Consider the following 20928-nt stretch of genomic DNA (forward strand, 5'->3'; position numbering starts at 1 on the left):
TTCAAGACACATTTCCAACAACATGTCTTCAAAAATAGATTAGTACGTGCTAGGAAAACATCTATCCTGATGGCCAAATGTGAATACCTGGGTACTCAGAATGACGGAACAGCTTCCGTTCAAATCCCATCCTGTTAAAGAATGACTTGGATTGCCCAGTGAGTGGACCACTGTTAGGGTGTACCGGTGAATTTTAGCTTGAGTGGGAGAGAATAAATTACTTGTCCTCTGTCTATTCTGACATTTTCATTTGGGTGAAATTAAAGGCAATGACTATAGTAATTCCTTAAAGATATAATGCTGTAAAATTTTTCTAAGCCCTTATATATTTGATCTTAGTTGACCTCCACAATAAACATCTTAAGATAAGGAAATCGAGGTCCAGAATTTTTAAAAGACTGCCAATTAACAGAAGAGGATGGACTACAATCCAGGTGTCCTGACTCCCAAAGCAGCAGCTTTCTCTGGAATTACATAGCACTCTTCCAAAGTACAACTGGAGGTCGGTGTTGGTGAAACATTGAGTATTAAACATCTCTGTAGTAATAGGAAAGTCATTTTCACTGTTCATATGTAATTATTACAATACTTCCTGAGTAATACTCCTTGTATTTCCAGTGAGAGTAACAAAAACTATTTTGTGGTGTATTAGTCATACAAGAGTTCTCTGGATTTTTCAAACTAGATTGCTAAAAAAATTAGGTCTTGTCAATTGTATTTATACATCAGTGGTTACTTCTGTACACAAAAGTGCTCTCAATTTTACGACACTCTCTGGAAGAAATTCAATAACACATTGTTAATACTCTACTCCTACAAAATAATTTTAAAGCTCCATGGGAATTTAGATTTGTACAAGTTATTAGGATGTGACCTTTCCCTTAGATTTCTTATTTTAGGATTGACTTAACATGGTATTTCCCCAGTGGGAGCTGTTGTACTTCCTTCACAGATAAGAAAAATAGCAATCACAAATTATAGTGAGTAAACTTAGGGAAACATATATTTGTATGATGCTGATGAAACTGAAATCATAAAAGGAGACCATGCTACGTATTCCTTGGGTTTGAGAGGAAAGCCATGTGGCTCGCTAACAAAAGAAAACAAAAGTTATGCCATTATGGTATTTCCCTGAAATTTATTCCTAATTGTTTCTTGTCCCAGCTACCAAGTCTTATGACTTTTAAAGATTATTAAAGATGTTTACGTCACTAAATTTCCTATGTCCTGTCTACTGGGAGTATAAAAGGTTAAAAATATCAAACTTTTAATAATTTAGATGATTTCAGATCACAGGATCTGGACTGAAGGACAAGGAGCTCGTGAATGTAAAGAAAAAGAGCCAGAAAAACGTGAACGAGATCACAGTTGCTTCACGTTATGTTCCATGGAATAACAGTGGCATCCAATTATTCATCTTTTACTACATGATACTGTGTAGAATGTATGCACATTATTTGTAACATATGAGTTATTGGAAACATCCAAAGAATCAAGTATGCTATAGCTAGGACTATAGAGCATATTGTTGGCAATTTAAAAAAAAGGCAAACAACATTGTGTCAGAGGAGATAATGAAGACATGTACATTTTTCCTAATTAGTTTAGCTAGTTGCCAAAACCAATAACTTTACATAGTGTTAGTTAATAAAAAAATTAAAATTAAGAAATTATGAAAAGATTAATTTTTTTGTTATAAGAATAAAACTGTGGGCTAGAAATGAAAATTAAGTAATCATCAAAAGTAATTTTCGTATTCTCTCTTATCAGACATTCTTGTACATTAGGTTTTATTACAATTACTACTTGAGAACACTGCTTTATTTAAATTATTACTCAAGGATATCGAATAATCAAACCCTTCCCCCTACCATGCACTTTAACAAACTGTTAATTCATAGTCTCTGTATCACAGAAGCTTTTCTTTCAGGCTTAAGTTTTAGGATTTAACCCTCTACATTTTACAGTAGCGACAGAATTTTTCAGTAAAGATTGTACCCATTGTGATGGACTCATCATTTTTCCAGAAAATATTATATAGTGCAGACACAGCTAGGTTTTAAAACGTTGTTTTTGAATTGAAAGAGAATTTAGAATTCATTTATCACAATCCTTTAATGTTATAGACATTGAGGTTCAAGGATAGCAATGTATTTAGTTTATCAAATACTACACAGACATATAAAACTGTGTGTATATGTATTAAGAATTGGAAGGCAACTTATAGAAATTAAAATAGTTTGAATAAGGATGTTAAGATTATAATTTTTTCTTTAAAATGGTCTTATTGCTATGACATTGCTTATTTGATATTAAAAAATATAATACCCTGTACTGTAGTTAAAAGCTATAGTCTCTATTTCATTTCATTAACTCTAACTTAACCCCCAAAGAAAGATTAGAATAAAAAGAAAAGACAATCATCCATAATCTTTTCCTAATTATTGTAACACATTTTTACCATATAATTTTGTATCTTAAATTTTTTCTTATCATTGTATCTTTATTCTAAAATTAATATTCCCCTCAAATATTTAAAACATTTAATTTAAATCTTTTTTTTAAAAAAAAATTGGTTTGTGTCCATCTCTCAGGAAGTCCTATTTGTTAAACCTGCAGGATCAAAAGCAGTCCTTCCTTTCTAGTAACAACCAGCAGCATGTCGACTTAAAAGGCCAGGAGGCACCCGCAGCTCAGTCTTCAAATTTTATTTAAATTTAGAATAGCCTTAGGAAATAATCTGCAAATGCTTTGCAATTAATTAAGTAGGGTTTTTTTCCTAACCAAAAAAACACCAAAAACCCCATATTATTCTGATACCTAAACAATTGGTGAAACCCGTCACTCTCTACCCACATTCCACTATAATGCACACAAAGCCAAAGCTAAAAGATAATAGATTTAAAAGAATAGAAATCAGTTAAACGAATGCTTTGGAAATAAGTTTCTGCTCATTTTGCTACTACTACATCCTCAGACAATATCAAATGTCATAAAAATAATGCAAGAGCAATATAGTTGCTCAAATCCTTCAACATAGGAACTTCTCTTTCACCAATTTAGATGACAAAAATGATTTTTAAAAAGTGAAATATGCACATGAAGATATTCACTTATGTAATGGTATAAGAATACACAGTAATTCTACAACAATAAAAAAACTAGAAACCACCTAAAAATTGGCTGAGTAAATTATGTGATATCTCTAAGATGGACTATTTTGTTGCCATCACGAGAAAGCTGAAAGTCCGGGAGATACAAAGAAAGATTTATATGATCTAACAGTGAAAGAAGCAAAAATGCTACATATACCATAACTGTTAGTAAGTAGAAAACGTATACAGGCTGACAAGAACTGGAAGAAACTATGCAGAAGCAAGACTAGTAGTTTATATGTCATTAATTGTGGTCTTTTTGAAAAAATATTTTCATAGCCTTTCGGTAATAAACACGTCTTAAAACATTTTAATGTAAAATGAAACAAAACCATTGGCCAAAATTCAGAAGCAAACGTTATGTGCCCTAGTTTCTAATCTTATTTGTAAATGTACCACCTACCCACCTTTCACATTATCTGTGTTCCAATCCTGAAGCCCTGCATACATACGTAGCAGTATAGCTAGCTAAGAGTTTATGTACAGAGGGCAGGACTGAACTTTGCATGAGAGCACATACAGAAGATGATAAAGATCATTGTGTCCTATTAGTAATTTACAGAATTGTGATTTGCTCCACCCAGTACACCTATAATTGAATTCCTCAGCCATAAAATCATTGGGACCAAACAAGTTCAGATATCTTTTATCTAAACCTTTTTTTTTTCTCCCTTACCATCAGTTAACATATTTCTTATGGGGCTTTTCTTCTTTTTATAGATTCATTTGTCTTAGTTATAAATTAACCCCACAAACAACTCTCCCAACCACCCCAGCTCTACTGTTTCCTGTGTACAGGTTTCTTTTTACTAGCACAATTTATGATTTAGAGGCCAGTTAAACTGCCAGTTCGTAAATGATGTCCAGGGGAATCTTTAAATTAAAAAAAAAAAAAAAAAAAGATTCCGAAGGATAAAGACCCACAGGCAGAGATTCTCCTTTTAGCTGGCACCCTAGCAAAGAAGTGAAATGTAACTCCTTCGAAATGTTATTTTCTTTTTTACTTTGAAAAATGTGGTAAAATATACATAACGTAAAAATTTACCATTTTAACCATTTATAAATGTGTAATTCTGTGGTATGAAGTGCTTTCACAATGTTGTGTGACCATCACCACCGTCCATCTCCAAAACTTTTTCATCTTCCCAAACTGAAACTACACTCATTCAACACTAACACCTCATTCCCGCTCCACCAGCCCCTGGTAACCACCATTCTACTTTTGGTCTCTATGAATTTGACTACTCTAGGTACAACTTCTGCTATTTCTTGTTTCACCTAAAGTCTGTGAACTAGTGTAATTTACTAAATTGGTTGAACACACAATCGAGTTGCTGGCAAAACAAAAAGCTTTAGGGAAGAATTCCCAATACTTAGCATTTCATTTTTCATGCCCAAACACTTGAATTCAGAGCTTGGTCTTTTTTATTTTAAGTGGCTTTAGATTTTGCGAACTTAAACTGATTTTCAAAGCAAACATAATGCTGCTATTGATTTCCTTGGAGAATCCAAGTTCCCTTACAACGACTTGTAGTCACGGAAGGCCCAGATATTTTATCTAGAAACAATATGACCTTTTCCCATCTTCGCCATTCAAATACAAGACTAATAATTCTAAGTTCTTGTTCAAATGATGTCCTGGGTAAGAAGACTAGTGGACCAAGAGATTATTAATGAGATCTAAATACTTTCACAGTTTTGGTTTGAATATTCAAATCACACACCGATTGTCACCAACTAACACCTTTGCCAAGGGGAGGCCGAGCCTTGTGGAATTTTCCCCTTCATAAGTCATCTAGGGGGACCGGAAGTAACTGACTAAGTATTATTAAGTGGAAGCCAAAGTTGTGGAGGTAAGAATGGCAGTGTGTAGGGATGGGATTAAGAAACACAGCTCAAAGAGTATCCTTGAAGTGAACAATACCCCTGCTTCTCTCTGGTCCAAGATTTGCAAACACACACAAACTTACTCTATAGATCAGTGACAGGCTAATAAGAATGATTATTTATTGACTCCATTGTTACTTTTAAAGAGCTTTTTACTTTGAAATAATTTGAGGCTTATAGAAGAGTTGCAAAGATAGAAGAGGGAGCTCCCATGTACCCTTCACCTAGCTTCCCCTACTGTTACACTACATATCCCAACCATAGTACAGTGATCAAAACAATAAATTAACATTGGCATAGTATTACAAACTACTTTACTTGGATCTCACCAATTTTCCCACTAATGTCCTTTTTCTGTTCCGGGATCCAATCTAGGATCCCACATTGCATTTAGCTGCCACATCTCCTTATTCTCCTCCAAATCTCTGGTAGTTCCTCAGTGTTTTTGGTTTTGTTTGTAAACAGCTTTACTGAGGTATAAATGACATACAAAACATTGCACATATTTAATGTATAGGTCCTTGGTCTTTACATGTCTCTTATGCCTCTGATACTGTTGAAAAATGCTGGTTGAATATTTTGTAGAACCATTTGTCTAAGGTTTTCTAAGGTTTTGTCTAAGGTTTGTCTAAGGTTTTCTAACGATTCAATTGAGATGATGGATTTTTTGGAAGACTACCAAAGGCAAGACATGCTCTTTTCAGGGCAATTTATCAGGGGGTATATGAGCTCAATATGTCTTATCACTGTTGATAGTAACCTTAACCAGTTGGTTAGGGTGGTGTCTGCCAGGATTCTCCACGGTAAAGACCGTATTTTTCCCTTTGTAATTCATAAATATTTGTGGGGATATTTTGAGGTTATGTACGTATTCTGCTTCTTCTTCCACTTTAACCAATTTCACTATTCATCTTGCCTGCAGCAATTATTACTGTGGTTCTTTAACAGCAATTTGCTATTTCCCACCTCCCTCTTACATTTACTATTTTAAATTCTTCCGTAAGGAAAACTTCTTTTTCCATTTGTTTATTTATTCAGCATTTATTTATATCAGTATGGAACCATGTACATATTTTTTATTTGGGGGGGTGGTTATACTACAGTTATTTATTATTCAAATTATTCCAGCTTTGGCCACTGGGAGCTGGAACAATTTGAGCAATAAAATAAGTAAGTATATTGGATTATAACCCCCCTCCCCAAATAAAATACATATACATGAGTACTGGATAGTGAAGCTACTTTTTGACCAGGAATTATAGCTGCATGGCCTACAGGGAACTAGAAAGATATTTTAATTTTTATCTCAATTTAATTATAAGTGTCATAACCTAAAATAATATACTTGTACTTGAGACTTATTTCTACGTTATTTCTCAACTTCTAGGTCACTTTCCTATCTTTGTTTTGTCTTAGACAAATACATTACTGTGTTCTCCCTTAACTGACTGGTAAACTATACAGTAGAAAGTATTCTGATAGTCAAAATAAAAGCTAAGAAATTTTGCAATAAAATACTATTGCAAAGAAGAATTTGAATGCTCTTTTAAAAAAATAATTTTAAATACAAATTTAGTATAATAAATTCTGAGTTTACCTACCGTTAAAGGGTGACTCTTGATTGAGAAAATGACCTCGTGTATCTGTGGTTTAGAATAGGCTTCTTTCAAACCTGAACAATTAAAAAGAAAGAAGATTTTTAATATACACATATAATTAAAGTCCCTCGACAACCTAGGCTGCCAAAGTGTACAAGCACAAGTAAGTTTATTGTTTTCTGTTGGATTTCATTCTGAACGCTTGCTTTCCCTGAGCTTATTTTTGTATTCTCTAGAAGTAACCAACAGGCTACCAACTGAGTCACAAATCATACAGGGCTGTACAATCTTCCCACAGAAACGGATCATATTCATTTACCTACTTTCCTAGTTGTGTCACTGATCATGAGTTAAGGTTCTTCATCTCATCCATCTTTTACGTCAAATTAATAATGACACCTACATTATTGTACAGACTTAAGCAATACTTATCTGAAAAGGATTAATAACCTCAAAAGATAGATGTTTGACTTATTTCGCTTCGCAGAAAAGGTTGAGAACCATATGATTTCATTCATATGTGGCATATAAAACTGGCATATAAAACGAAAGCAACAAATTAATGAGACAAACAAAGAAACAAAAACTCATAAACACAGACATCAGTTTAGTGGTTACCAGAAGGAAAGGGGGCGGGGGGAGATTGAAGAGGTAAGGCGAGTCCAATGTATGGTGACGGAAGGAGAACTGACTTTGGGTGATGAGCACAAACTGTGATCTATAGATGACATAGTATAGAACTGTACACTTGAAACCTATATGATTTTACGAACGCATGTCACCCCAATAAATTTAGTAAAAAAAGACAGATGTTTGGTAAAAGTTATACACAGCAAAGATGACATGAAAACCTAACCTCATTCGAATGGCACACGGCTGTTGTGCCTGAGGTAAAGTACAATGATGTGTCACAACTACTGAGGGACAGTAGACGCAGCACATTCCATGTGAAGCAGATTTTTAAAAGGAAGACCCAGAGAGCACATTATCTAAGTAAATGTGCCAAAGGTCTTAGGATACATATCCTTGGCTCTTATGAAGGGCCTAGGGATCCTAGAATAGCTGCTTATCCCCTAAAGACAAAACAGCCATCTACTGCCAAAAGCTTTATCATCAGGGCCTTAACAGTCCCAATATCCAGACTCAATGTTCTGTACAGTCTAACCTACAAAAAATTCTAATTTTTTTCTTTTTTAATCTACACCTTTCAATTTGGAATTTTCAAAAACTATTCTGCTATCCATGCATGACATAAAAATAGTAGATCGTGAATATAAAACATGTCCCTATTTTGTTCTTTCTAGTATAAAAGAATATAAACTATAGCCAATGTAATTTATTCTAATTATTTGTTCCTCTAGCATTGTTTAATACTTTTGTTTGGAAATGGAAAACCTCTTAATGTAGACTCAATTTCAATAATAAAGTACCAATTTGTTTTCAGAATGAGACGTACATATTCTTCTATAGAAAGAGCTAATTTGTCGGTATCGTAGACCTGTAGGTTTTGTTTTCTGACTAACTGCTGACCTGTATCATAGCAATTTATATAAATACTGTCTAATTTGTTGTCAATATGAAAGCAGTTTCCATACCAAAACTGTTCATTATATTTAACAGGCATAACACATGAAAAACAACTTTATCTAGAATGGATTACCACTTTGACCTTTTCTACATTTAAGTCAACTAAAAAGGACTTAAATAGGTGAAACCAATAGGAAAGAATGTTAATTAAAAAAATTTGAACAAAATCTCTTATCTGAAAAATTAAAGAATGCTGACTCCAGGTTAAGATTGTCATACTACTTTTCCCTGACACTCTTCCTAATGTCCCTTTGATATACATGTGAATTCATTAAGAAGGAATGAAAGTAAAGAAGGAAGAATAAAGAGTTTTGGAAACTGTTATCTGTTCCTAGCTTGTAGCCCTAAGAATTTGATCAAACAGAAAACTGGGCCGGCTCCTAAGACTTGCAGAAGCAGACAGAAATCTATACCCTTTCCCAAAACCCTCTCCTACGACTAAGATCCATAATTTCCTTTGTGTATCCATTCAGTATTGCCTTGTACCATACAAGGTATGGTTTCCAGACATAAATTTTTAAAATATATTTTATATATAATATACAGAGGGTGCCAAAAAATGTATACATATTTTAAGAAAGCAAAACTGTATTAAAATCGTAGTACTCCATATATACTGGTAACAAAAGATGAATACAAGCCACGTTTGATTTCTGCAATTATAAGAGGTGCTCAAAGTGGTTGCTATCAGCATCCAGACACTTCTGATTACAGCGAACTACTGCTTGAGCAACGCTGACCAAAGTGTCCACTTGTATACACTTTTTGGGCACCCCTGGTGTAATTATATTTTCATTATATATTATATTTATTTTTATATATTGTCTTCTAGATATATTTTATTTTATTAATATACTATAAATAAGATTAAATCTTATTTATAGTATATTAATAAATAAAAGTATCACATTTGTTAACTATAATTCATATTTATTAATTAATTATTCATATTAATTATATTTATGCTATAAATACACTAAAATACTATAAAATATACTATAAAGTATAGTATTTATTTTATTATAGGGTAGAAACAAGATCCATTCTGGGGCCAATAACTATCAAGGATTATAGTTTTTTATGTTCTCCATCTGTTCAGTTAAATTCAGATTGGTTTATATTCATTAGACTATAAATCCTTCTACTCATCTTTTTAAGTCAGAGAACTAGGCTGTGAAGACAGTAAAGAAGCCCCTCACATTTCAACAGAACCTACATTAGAGAGGTGCTGTTCATATCTACTCATCCAATTTTTTTTAATCTGAAATAGGATTTTTACCAGAATCTAACCAGATAATAATGCAGCCAAGAGGCAATTTACTCAGACTAATTTGTCTGAAATGGTATAAATGGTAAAAGTGGACTTAAGAAATAAAAAAATAACTAACAATGGAAACCACTGAAAACTTACCAAACAATTACTTCCCCAAAAGCTCTGGGTCTAGATCATTTTATAGATAAATTTTCAAAGAAGAGATAATTTTCTTGCTATGTAAACTGTTTCTGAGTAGAAAAATAGTGACCAAATTAATTTTTCAAAAGTAACATAACATTGGTATTAAAAACTAACAACGACAAAGAGAAAAATACTAACCCCATTTATTAATATTAATTTAAAATTATAAATAAAATGCTAATAAAAAATTCGACAGTATATTAAAAGAATAAACCACCACAACCAAGTTGGATCTATCTCATTAAAGCAAAGATGATTTAATATTAGAAACCTATTAAAATAATGTGTCACAGGACTAGCTCAAATTTTTTAAAAAACCATATGATAATCTCAAAAATGCAAAAAATACTCAACCAAATTCAACATCCACTCTGGATAATATTTCTTTTAAAAACTAAGAAACTTTAATAACAAGAATATTTATCTCAAACTTATAATAATATCACCTTAATTGTGAAATACTACAACAGCATTTCCCCAAATGTGTTCTATCAATAACTTAAGATTTTAAGTTAAGACTTTCCAACAGAAAAGCTTCCACCAAAAAATACATTTGCATATATTGTTCATTTTTGGAAATTAATAAAGTACATTAACATTGTATTAATATATAGTCTGTAAGCCCTAAATTAAAAAACAATATCAACAATAATAATCTTCTTAACTCTTTAACTCGCTAGTTCTCAAATTTATTGAGACATTTATTTCTTCACTTGCCATTATTTCACTCCTCAACCCCATTTGACTGTGGTTTTTTTCACCTATCTTTCTACTGAAACTCAAGCAAAAGTGACAAGTTGTCTCCTTGCTAAAGTCATTAGACTTTTCTTGATTTGCATTCTGTTTATCCAATGGTGTGCTGGTAAATGTTTAACAATGGCTCTCCTTATAGGGAAAAATACTCTGATTTGCAGTGTTTGCCAATTTCTGTGGTGTATATACTCCCACCGTGATTGATTTCAGGTTATAAATGTGCCGTCCCTGAGAGCGGAGTGGGAAATGGAATAGCTGGTGCCATAGCACACAACAGTGTACAGTATTTCCACCCTACGGATACAATCAACATGAACACCTCAACAGCGTAACAATTAGGAAGAGATGCAGTTGGTGTGTTTATTACCTGTGTTTTAACATAACTTGTTTAACTTCAGCATATACCATTTAATTTTTAATAATGGCTGTGGATAACAATCAGCTCAAAAATCCTGAAAGTTTCACAACTGATGTGTACAAGCCGGTCTGTGCTGGCTCCAGCTCACCACTGTCTCTGCTTCTGCAGCATGTGACATTTTGTCCATCCTCTACTATTGAAACTATCGCTTCCCTTAGCTTCCCGGAGACCAGTTTCTCTGAATTCTTATCCTACCACAGCATTACTATTTTTGTCCCTTTTCTTGGTACCTCTCCTCTCGGAGCCCTTGTATTTTGTGTTCTGCAAGTGCTTTATCGACCTCACACTTCCCCATAAACACATCTATTTGATTGCAGCTCCCAAATCTTTCTCTCTAACCATAACTCCTCGCTCAAGAGTTCTAAATCTGTTTCCCACTTTCTTTTGAACACCCCTACCTGAGGTTCTGCGGGAACCTCAAATTCAACATCGCCCAAACTGACTTTTTCCTCAGAAGAATTAAAGAAGCACAATTCAACATATTTGGACTACTCCTGGTTCCCTGAAAGATTAAAAGAAATTCCATCCTCTACTCCAGTCTTTCAAAATACGTTGAAGGAGATCAATTCATAACCGCAAGCAACCCTTCCTTTTTTTTCCTTCTCCCCGGTATCCTTTTCCTGCTTCCGTTTGATTTTTTTCACACCCCATATTCTCAAAGTGTATCCTTTACCAAAAGCTTTCCCAATGAAACACTTTCTCCATCCTCAGCCCAGTAATTTCATAATCTCTCCCTCCTCCTGTCCTTCCCACCACTTTATGATGTACATCAACATAAATCTCCTCCAGCTTTTCATGTCCAGTCATTTTCCACTCATTCTCCAATACTTCATCACAAAAATCTAGGAATCGATCTTGTAAGACCAACTTTTCTAAAGGTAGGGGAAGGTGGTGTTGTGCTGTCAAAGAAAAATTCTCTTTGGTGGAGTGGGAGAAAGTGAAAGTATATGAACACGCCCAAATGACTAATTTTTATCCCATCACACTAAATCCATGGATCTGCCACCTCCTTCCCCTCCCTCAAATTGCTGATTGATTCCATTAGAGGCCAGACTCAAGATGGATCAAGTACAGCCTCTGCTAGATTTTTACAATGATCATATAAAATTTGATATTAAATTCACCTCTATATCCTGGGATGACAAAATAAAATGACTTGATTTAGAGTTAAGAGGAAAAGAAAAACGGAAATAAAGAATCTCCTAACAGTGGTTGGTTTTAAGTGATGATAGAGTTACTGAATCTAAGAAGTTCAAGGTTTGGTGATCTAATTTACCTTGTCCCAAGTAACAGAAACAAGTACTTTCAAGTTGCTTACCACTTACAAAACACACAAACTGATTTGCAGTGAACCAGAACCACTAAAAGTTTAGATGTAATCCATGGTTACACCTGAATATGGTTATACTTATGCAGATCTAATTGTTAAGTGGGGGTGGTGGTGGTGGTGGTGTAGGTGTCTCATTCCTTGGCAGGTTAAATACTGGAAAGTTAAAGCGTTAAAGAGTGCAACACAGGGTGCTGGGTTCAGGTTGCTTGGGTTAAATCCTAGTTTTATCAATTGTCAGCTTATTTTTAGCTCTCTGTTTGTTTCTTCATCTGCAAAATAGAGATAACAGTGTATACCTTATGTGACTGTTGGAAGAATAAAATGAGATAATGTATGTAATGGGCTTAAAATAGAGCCCGATACAGAATAAGTGCTCAATAAATATTACTATCAATAGCTAGATTATTTTTTTGGTGCTTGAGATAATTAAGGAAGAGTCCTTTAGAAAAATGATTAAATGATTTTGGCTAAGAGTTTAAATTGCGGAGTACACTAAAGGGTAGGCTAAATGGAAAGAAAGCATTGCATTCTCCAAACAGGAAATCGTATGTTTATGTTTATAAAGCCATCATCAACTAAGTTATCCTAATGATTAATGTTACTCTAAAAAGTCATGATAGCTATTTAGGGTTAGGAAGTAGAACGAAACTGCAGATTTGAAATAAAAAGCAACAATTATTTGTTGAGCATCTGATACTTGTTAGCAGTGTTCTCGATTCTGGGGATAAAGAATGAACAAAATGGACAAATATTCCAGCTCTTGTGTAACTGCATATGTAAAGATGTAATTAGATGCTAAAGGATCCTATGATACTATATCTGCCATTGGGGAAAAAAGGATAGAAATTAAGGTTGTTAAAGACAATTAGGGGTTATTTCAACAAGCCACTATGCTTTACCAGAATTCATGACATAAGGTCTATTGATCCCCTTCTCCCAATTTGAGGATTAGTGATTCAGTAATTTTTTTTAAAAAATCAACCAAAATCCATTTATAAGTTATAACCAATTTTATGTAGTCTCAGAAAGAGGAACATAAACATTGTGTTCATGTTAAATTCAGAATAAAAACATCCCTAATGTAAAGTATGGTGACTATAATTAATAACACTGTATTGTATAATTTAAATTTGTTAAAAGAGTAGAACTTAAACATTCTCATACACAAAAGAAGATAAATATGTGAGGCGATGGATGTGTTAATTACTTAGATGGAAGGAATCTTTTCACAACGTATACGTACATATATTAAGTCACCACAATATACACTTATAATATCTTAGAATTCTATGTGTCCATTATATCTCAAAAAGGAAAAAAAAAACCTACTTCATCATTTGATTAGCAGATAAAAATACATTTCATTTCCATACTATAATTAAGAGACCTAGCCAAAGAGAGATGCTGAGAATTGGGAAACAAAAAGGAAGAGTCATCGCAGAGAGAGAAACAGAGACAGAAAAAGAAGGAAAAAAGAGAGATGGAATATGGGACACTCCAGGAATGAAACAAAAGGTGGAAAAGGAAGGAATAAGAACTAGAGCTAGAGCAAAACTACGGAGTAAATGGAAGGAAGGAGAGAGGAAGAAAGGAAAGAAGATAGAAAGGAGAGGCCCAGAAATCCAGATTAGTCAGAAGTAATAACTTTTGCTACTATTTAAGCTCATCTATTCATTTTGAATATAAGCATCAGAAAGAGTCATCACTGGTATTTTAAATCTTATGCAGAAATTAATAAGCCACCAAAATTATTTAGCCAAAAAGTTTTCACATTTGTAATCACACATATATACTAATAACTTCAGGAAACTATCTTTGTTTTTCTCTAAACTCACGCTCACATTTTCCTACTTCCATACCTCTGCTCATACCATTTTTCCATTTGAAATGCTTTGTCCACCATCACCCCACATTCAATGAACAATATTCAATACATACATATTTATTGTCTACCTACTATATACCAGGCACCACTCTAGGCACACTTCAAAATTTTACACATATTCTCGTGAGAAGTATATGTTGTTTGAATAATACACAATGAAAATGGGTTATTTTAACAAAATAATCTACTAGACTTGAAGTGAAATGAATTTTTCCTCTTCAGCTAAACTTCTTCTTCACCTGATACCATAAGCACTAAAATAATCTTATGAAAATAATGTCCCTTATTTAAGAATTCCTCCAAAATATAGTGAGGATATCACTCCTATGGAAACCTAAGATCTCCATACCCTCCAAAGTGCAATTAATCTGTGATAATTCAAGTTGCTAAATGTTGACAATAACAGTTTGAAGCTTGTCATAACCAAGTCAAATAAGCTGAATAGTCAAAGTTATTTGAACTTTCACCCACATCAAAATGGAATCACAATGACATTCCCAAAAAGGCTAATCATGCCTGGTCTTGATCAACCACGACATTACATCACAGGAGCAAGAACAAATGACTTAAAGATCAGCAGCATGACTGTGATTTACGTAACTCACTTCTGCAGAAATTTGCATGACTTGCGAAAAAGATCATGCGGAAGAGGAACTTACTATAAATATTAAAATTGGAAATAAATGACGGCTGAGAAAGCATTAAAGAATAGTACTCTCTTTAAAAAAAAGAACTGGAACTAACTGTACAGATATGTTTAAAATAGAACTTGCATTCAAATTTAGGAAATGTAATTACAAGGATGAAAATGGCCAGACGCTTACTATGCATTGGTGTTCCCACATTGTCAATTACAAAGGAAATATGTTCTACTAAGTGAATATTACAGAACAGAGAATCACCGCACCTTTGAGTTGAAAGGGACCTTGGAAGTCACCTAGTTTGTTTCTCCTAGCAAAGCAAGACTTCTTGACAGATGGTCAGACTGCATGAATATGTCTCCTGACGAAGCACTTGCTTTCCCACCACTCGACAACTATAGTTATTAAAATGCTTTCCTTATTCTGAGCTGAAGTATGCCTCCTTTTAATATCTAGAAATCCTTTGACAAAGGACTGTGTATGATGCAGGAAGCTTCATAAGGGAAGGGACCAGTCTGTCTTGCATTAGTGCCGTCATCCCAGTGGCCAGTACAATACGGGCCACATTGTAAGCATGCCATAAAAATGAGTAAATGGCTGATGACCACCCTACATGGCCCAGTCACTAAATCCCCTTACTTCGTCCTTTAGGGCAGTGGTGCTCTAACTCTGGGATGAAGGAAGTTTTCTTTTCTTCTCAATGCATTGTGCATACTTTTAAAATGCAGAAATGCAAAACCTTGCACTTGACGGTCATGACAGTATAAAAGCTTTCAAATGCTGAGCCTCAAATCTGTACTTACCTCGTGCCAAGTCAGTAACTAGATTCATGAGGAGCACTGGTCCGCAGGCCGTACTTGGAGTATCACTCACTGCTTCAGAACGTGCCTCACATTTTCGCTTCCTCTTCGTTCCTACAGGCCCTCCTCATATTACATCCAGATTTTGCAATAGCCTCCTGACTGCTTTCCCTGCACACTACTGCCGGGTTAATCTTCTAACTAAATCATCTCACTCCTCTTCTCAAGACCTGGAATCTCACCACTCCTTATAAGATAAAATCCACACTGCTTTGCCTGCATTCCAGGCCCTTTCTCATCTTCCCTAAAATCTACATTTCCAACCATATTCCTCACTAACTTACCCACATGTCCTCCCCATGTCCAATGGGTTGATCTCTGCCAAGTTCCCCCCAAATCCATGCTTGTTTACTAGTGACCAGGATTTGTTTCCTTACACTGGAAATTCTTTCCCCCTCCTCTTCAGCTATCTAAAATCTTTAACCTTTTTTTTTTTTAGGTAAAATTCGCAAAACATAAAAGTAACTACTTTAAAGTGTACAAGTCTGTGGCATTTAGTACATTCTTAAAGCTGTGCAACCATCCCCTCTACCAAGTTCCAAAACATTCTAATCACCTCAAAAGGAAATCCTGTGCCCATTAGGCAGTCACTCCTCTTCCCCCTTCCCGAGGCCCTGGCAACCACTAATTTGCTTTCTATCTCTATAGCTTTGCCTATTCTGGACATTTCATAGTAACAGAATTGTACTTGGATTCCCTTGCTTCTTTTTCCATATATTTTTTAGTTGTTTTTTTTTTTTTTTCCCCATAAGGTTACTCTGTCCATCCCTGAACTTTTGAAGTCAAGTTCAACTCCTACCTTCTCTACAAGATTTTTCCTGGGTGTACTCTCCGCGCCCCACTGGTCTTGCCATTCTCTGAATTTCTGTAGCGTTTGTTTTCTGCCTTCCTTATTTGAGTCCTAGACCATATACTGCTTTGAATTGTTGCTTACAACAATTAACTGGAACCCTTTTTGATTCATGTCGATTACACACTCCTAGTCCCAGGAGCTTTGGCGTGTCCCTTTGTGTGGAACGTACTTGAACGTGTGTGCAATTCACTGTGTGCAGCCATATGAATAAATAGTAAGTTAAGAGAACTGAAGTATGGATCATCCATGAAAGCTTCCACCTGTTTCAGTTTTTTGTCCTTCCTTCTATCATGCTCTATCCTCAACGTCCCTTTGTTTTTCTCTTGGTATTGTATCTAGTAGGGCACTTCTTTGCCCCAGTAGGAGATGAACAGATGTGGCTGTAGGAGGATGATGGCAGGATGCCCAAGGGTGGAGAGGGTGCAAATACCCTGCCTTGATAGTCTGTTAACAGACTCCTACCTTCGTTCTACATCCACAGATGAAGGCCTACAGAGAAGAGTGGGTGTGCAGAGATGTCACAAGTCCACATAAAAAAAAGATTTGTCTATTTGCTTTGCTTTTATATGTAAATCAGTCTTTGGTATTTTGATTTGAAGTTGCTCATAAACTGGTATCTACCTTGTAAAAGGAGATTAACTATTAAATAATTATGATAATACTTTGATTCATATATGAAATAGCTGAGCGATTACATTATTTAGCATATTATAAGCCAACAATTATAATAGACCAGAATTTGATAATGTTTTATCTCACACTTAACAAAAAGTTTGAAAGGAAACTAATTTTATTTTATGCAGAAGTAATAAGTCTAAATAACATTTCCTATTGCACATTACTCTGAACCCTTCTCTAGCAAAAGTACTAAACAGAATTTGTTACAGTTGCCATTGGAAGGCTCCAAACAAGAATGTAAAACAGTGTGCTGGCCCTTAGGCCATTTAAAACCTGTTCTTCTGACCATAACAACTAAAAGATCCAACAGTAGAAGGCTGAAGTCTATAATTAACATTTTTTCCCTTTCATATCCCATTTTGCCGCTTTAGAATAGCAAAATGGAAATGTCTTCTGGCACTAATTTCATATCACTATGTATCATAAAAAAATGTTACATAAAATAGAAATTAACATTTTAAAGAGTAATTTAGGGAATTCCCTAAAAATGTAGAGCGCAGGAGGCACTGAGAATCTCATACAAGTGATACTGAGAAAGCAAAACTTGTCCTCAAAATCAAATCAAGTTCAAAAGTATTTATGAAGTACTTATAATGCACCCAGTCCCCTGTGTTACGGGCTGTGAATTAGGGAAGGTACGCAATGCATATGCATATATATATGTAAGAGGAATAATAAGAAATACAACATTCATTCCTATCCATTGGGAATTAACATCGCTGCCTGGCACACAGAACTTGAACATAAAAATTGTAAGACATGACAGCATATATAACGTGCAGTATCCACATCAGATTACATTTCAGAGTAGGTCTGCCTTCTGTTCTACTTCAGCTAAGATTAAAATTAGTTTGCATTTTCTGAATTCAAAAGCTGGTGGTCAGGGTAAATATATCACACACACGCATGTTGTATAACAAAGGCAATCAACCTGACATTTAAAAACTGAATGTGCTTAGTAAGAACAAATTAACGGTGGGTGTGCTTTGCGCTTTGTTAGGATCGAAGATTGTCCCAGCAGGCATAGTGGGATACACAACATGAATCGTGTGAATGGCCTACAGACACAACCATGCCAACATGCTGTGTTCAATCACTTAGTCATTTTCTCAGGTTTTACAGAGCTGGGGTTATTTGCCTGCCTCACGCTAGATGCTGTTTCACCTACTCAGCCCATGTGTGGAGTCTCCACACTGAAAAAGCACCTGACTCACCCTCTATGAGGCCATGTTTCCAGGTTGGCATATACTGTTTCCCATAGAAGGATATCTAGTGCTGAAAAGCCAGTGGTCATTCACAAATGTTTATAGAGTTTGTGGAATTGAATAAATGGTGGTGAAATTTGCAAAATTTGAAAGTTTTGGCTCCATCCGCATTGAGTTGCACTCTAGTATTCCATGCCACTCTATACATGAAAATCAATTCCATTTAACTTCATATAAATTCCTTCAAAATTTATTTTCCTCATCCTTTTTCCCAAAAAAGTTTTGCGTTCAGGATTTATGCTAAGTGGTCAATAAGATATTTTCTGTCTATTTAAAAACAGAACTGAAGTAATAGACAATTTGATTTTGACTATACGAATAGAAGTTGGAAATAGCTATAAAATTAATTTGACCAAAGGATGGTCACCTGAAATAGGATCTGGGTCCCCTTTCTCTGAAATAATATATTTTAAATATGGGGAAGTTCTTAATAGGCTTTTAAAGGAAAGTAGCTAACTTTATTTCCCAGGGGAAAAAATGTATGTTTGGTTGGGTTTTTTTTTTTTAATTTTAACGGGATAGTCCCAGTGAACTTTGTTTTACATTTTTGTTAGGTGTAAATAACTTTTTATAAATAAAGTTATGAACTAAATTGATTTGGATAGTTCACCACTTAAATACATCTATTGTGAGAGCATTATAAAATAAATAATCCTTCTGCAAAGTGAATGATCACCTTGTCATTTAGATTTTCAAGAATAGTAATGCCTTATTAACAAAGGATGCATTTCTATCTTCTTTGTTAATAACTTTATTACAGACGGAGAAGTAATGTTATAAATACATTGTATATAAGATACTATACATACATGTAACCCAAAATAATATAATAATATTACTAACAGAGCTAGAAAAAACAGTCAAGGATACAGGTTTTCCCCTACAGCATGCTAACTCAAAGACAGCCAGCCAGCTCCATGCTGGCCTACCAATGCTGCCAACACACAGGCCTGGGTCAAGACTGTCCCCTCCTGAGTCACCATCTCTTCCACTAATGTTCTTGTTGAATCCATATAACGATAACCGTAAACTCCTGGACAGACGGTGTTCACTGCGTTATCCTCCTTCTCTAAAACAGCTTTTGGCACAAAGTAGGTGCTCAATAAATATCGATTTGAATAAATACATCTTCAGTAAAAAGACGTTTCTCAGATGTGTTCTAAGGTATCATCATATCAAGTCTGTGTAACCCACAAACAAATTCTAAGAGCTATAAACTGAATTTTGGTAGCTGAGGTTTGCCTTGGGCGGTGTTAGGATTAAATCATCAAAAATGGCAGAAAGAAGAGAGAAATGTTTAGTATCACTGATGTGAAATTTCTAAAAAGCGTTTAGGACTTTGTTTGTATTTAGAAAAAGTTTATTCTCACGTCATCAGGCTGATACAAATTTCTCAAAACAAAGTCTCAAATTAAAGTGACAAGAAAAATGTAACCTGTAATCTGGGTCAAAGGCAAAACTACTTGATTTTCCCTTTGAGATTTCTAAAACAATGCAACAGAAAAAAAGAAAAATTAATTAATTCAAAAGCTATTTCTCTGTGTGTTATACACATGTGTGTGCACATAGATATATAGATATAGACATACGGATATATTTTTTACAGTGTTCACTCAGAGGTCTGACTAGATTTGGGGACACCTCTACTCACTCATTATTTTAAATCTTTTTATTTTTTAAATTATTATCACAGATTATATCAAGGTCTAATAATGACCATTTGTAAGTAGTAGAAGTTTACTTTCACATGCTGCTGCATTAGCTCTTTCTGATTACAAGTTCAGCATTCTGTCAAGAGTTGGAAGGCCAAATAACTATCATGAGTTTATTTAGTTTTAGGGGAAAAAAACATAATAGATATACATATTTTTCTTAAAAAATTAAGAGGGTGACTTTAAAAAAATAATTCTGGAAACTATTTTTCAAAGCTCTGTTGGTCAGTGTATACTAAAGATAAAAAGAGAACACAGGTCCAGAAATCAACAAAAATCAAATCTTAGGTATGGCTGACAAAACTAAGAGGCTGTGACAGAGATGGGATATCCTCTCCTTCCAAACTGAGGCTAGTCAAGCGAAGAGTACAGGAAAACACAATATGTGAAATAAAATTAATTATGAAATAAAATTGGGTACAACAAAAGAGAATTCATGTAGTGCCTTCCATTATCTTCAATGGCTTTAAAGGAATAAAATAGCTAAAGGATTCTCAATGTTTAATTTACTCTTTGCCTTGATTTTTACTGATCAGGGTCATAGACCCATTTTATAAAGCTATATACGTATGTTTTTAGTTATAGAAGTAATTTTATATTACTGGCTAAACTTTGGAAAAGAGAAAAATATAGAAACAAACAAAAGGGCCTCCATAACCTCACTCTTTTAATGTAACTGTCATAATTTTTGTATATTCCCTTCCAGACTTTTTCATATACCTATGTTTATACAAGGTTACAATCAATAGTGCACATACATTTAATGCTACATTTTAAAATTTAATGTCAGATTTGCTATAGTTTTCTAAATCATCATTGATAATTGTATCACATTTCACCTAGTAATTAC

The 20928-nt window shown here is 34.4% G+C and overlaps 1 protein-coding gene across 4 annotated transcripts in view; it reads right to left on the bottom strand.

Annotated features, from left to right (window-relative positions):
• Positions 1–20928, bottom strand: part of PPARG (peroxisome proliferator activated receptor gamma) — a 124632-nt gene that overhangs the window by 95437 nt on the left and 8267 nt on the right. For 3 of the 4 annotated variants that reach the window (XM_033132700.1, XM_033132699.1, XM_033132697.1), the window contains exon 2: positions 6644–6714. The exons of the other annotated variant lie outside the window; for it this stretch is intronic. The gene's annotated coding sequence lies outside the window, so the exon portion shown is untranslated. The remainder of the gene's footprint in view (positions 1–6643; positions 6715–20928) is intronic. 4 annotated transcript variants of the gene reach the window in all.

Source organism: Rhinolophus ferrumequinum, chromosome 17 (assembly GCF_004115265.2).
Source record: "Rhinolophus ferrumequinum isolate MPI-CBG mRhiFer1 chromosome 17, mRhiFer1_v1.p, whole genome shotgun sequence".
Taxonomy (NCBI): domain Eukaryota; kingdom Metazoa; phylum Chordata; class Mammalia; order Chiroptera; family Rhinolophidae; genus Rhinolophus; species Rhinolophus ferrumequinum.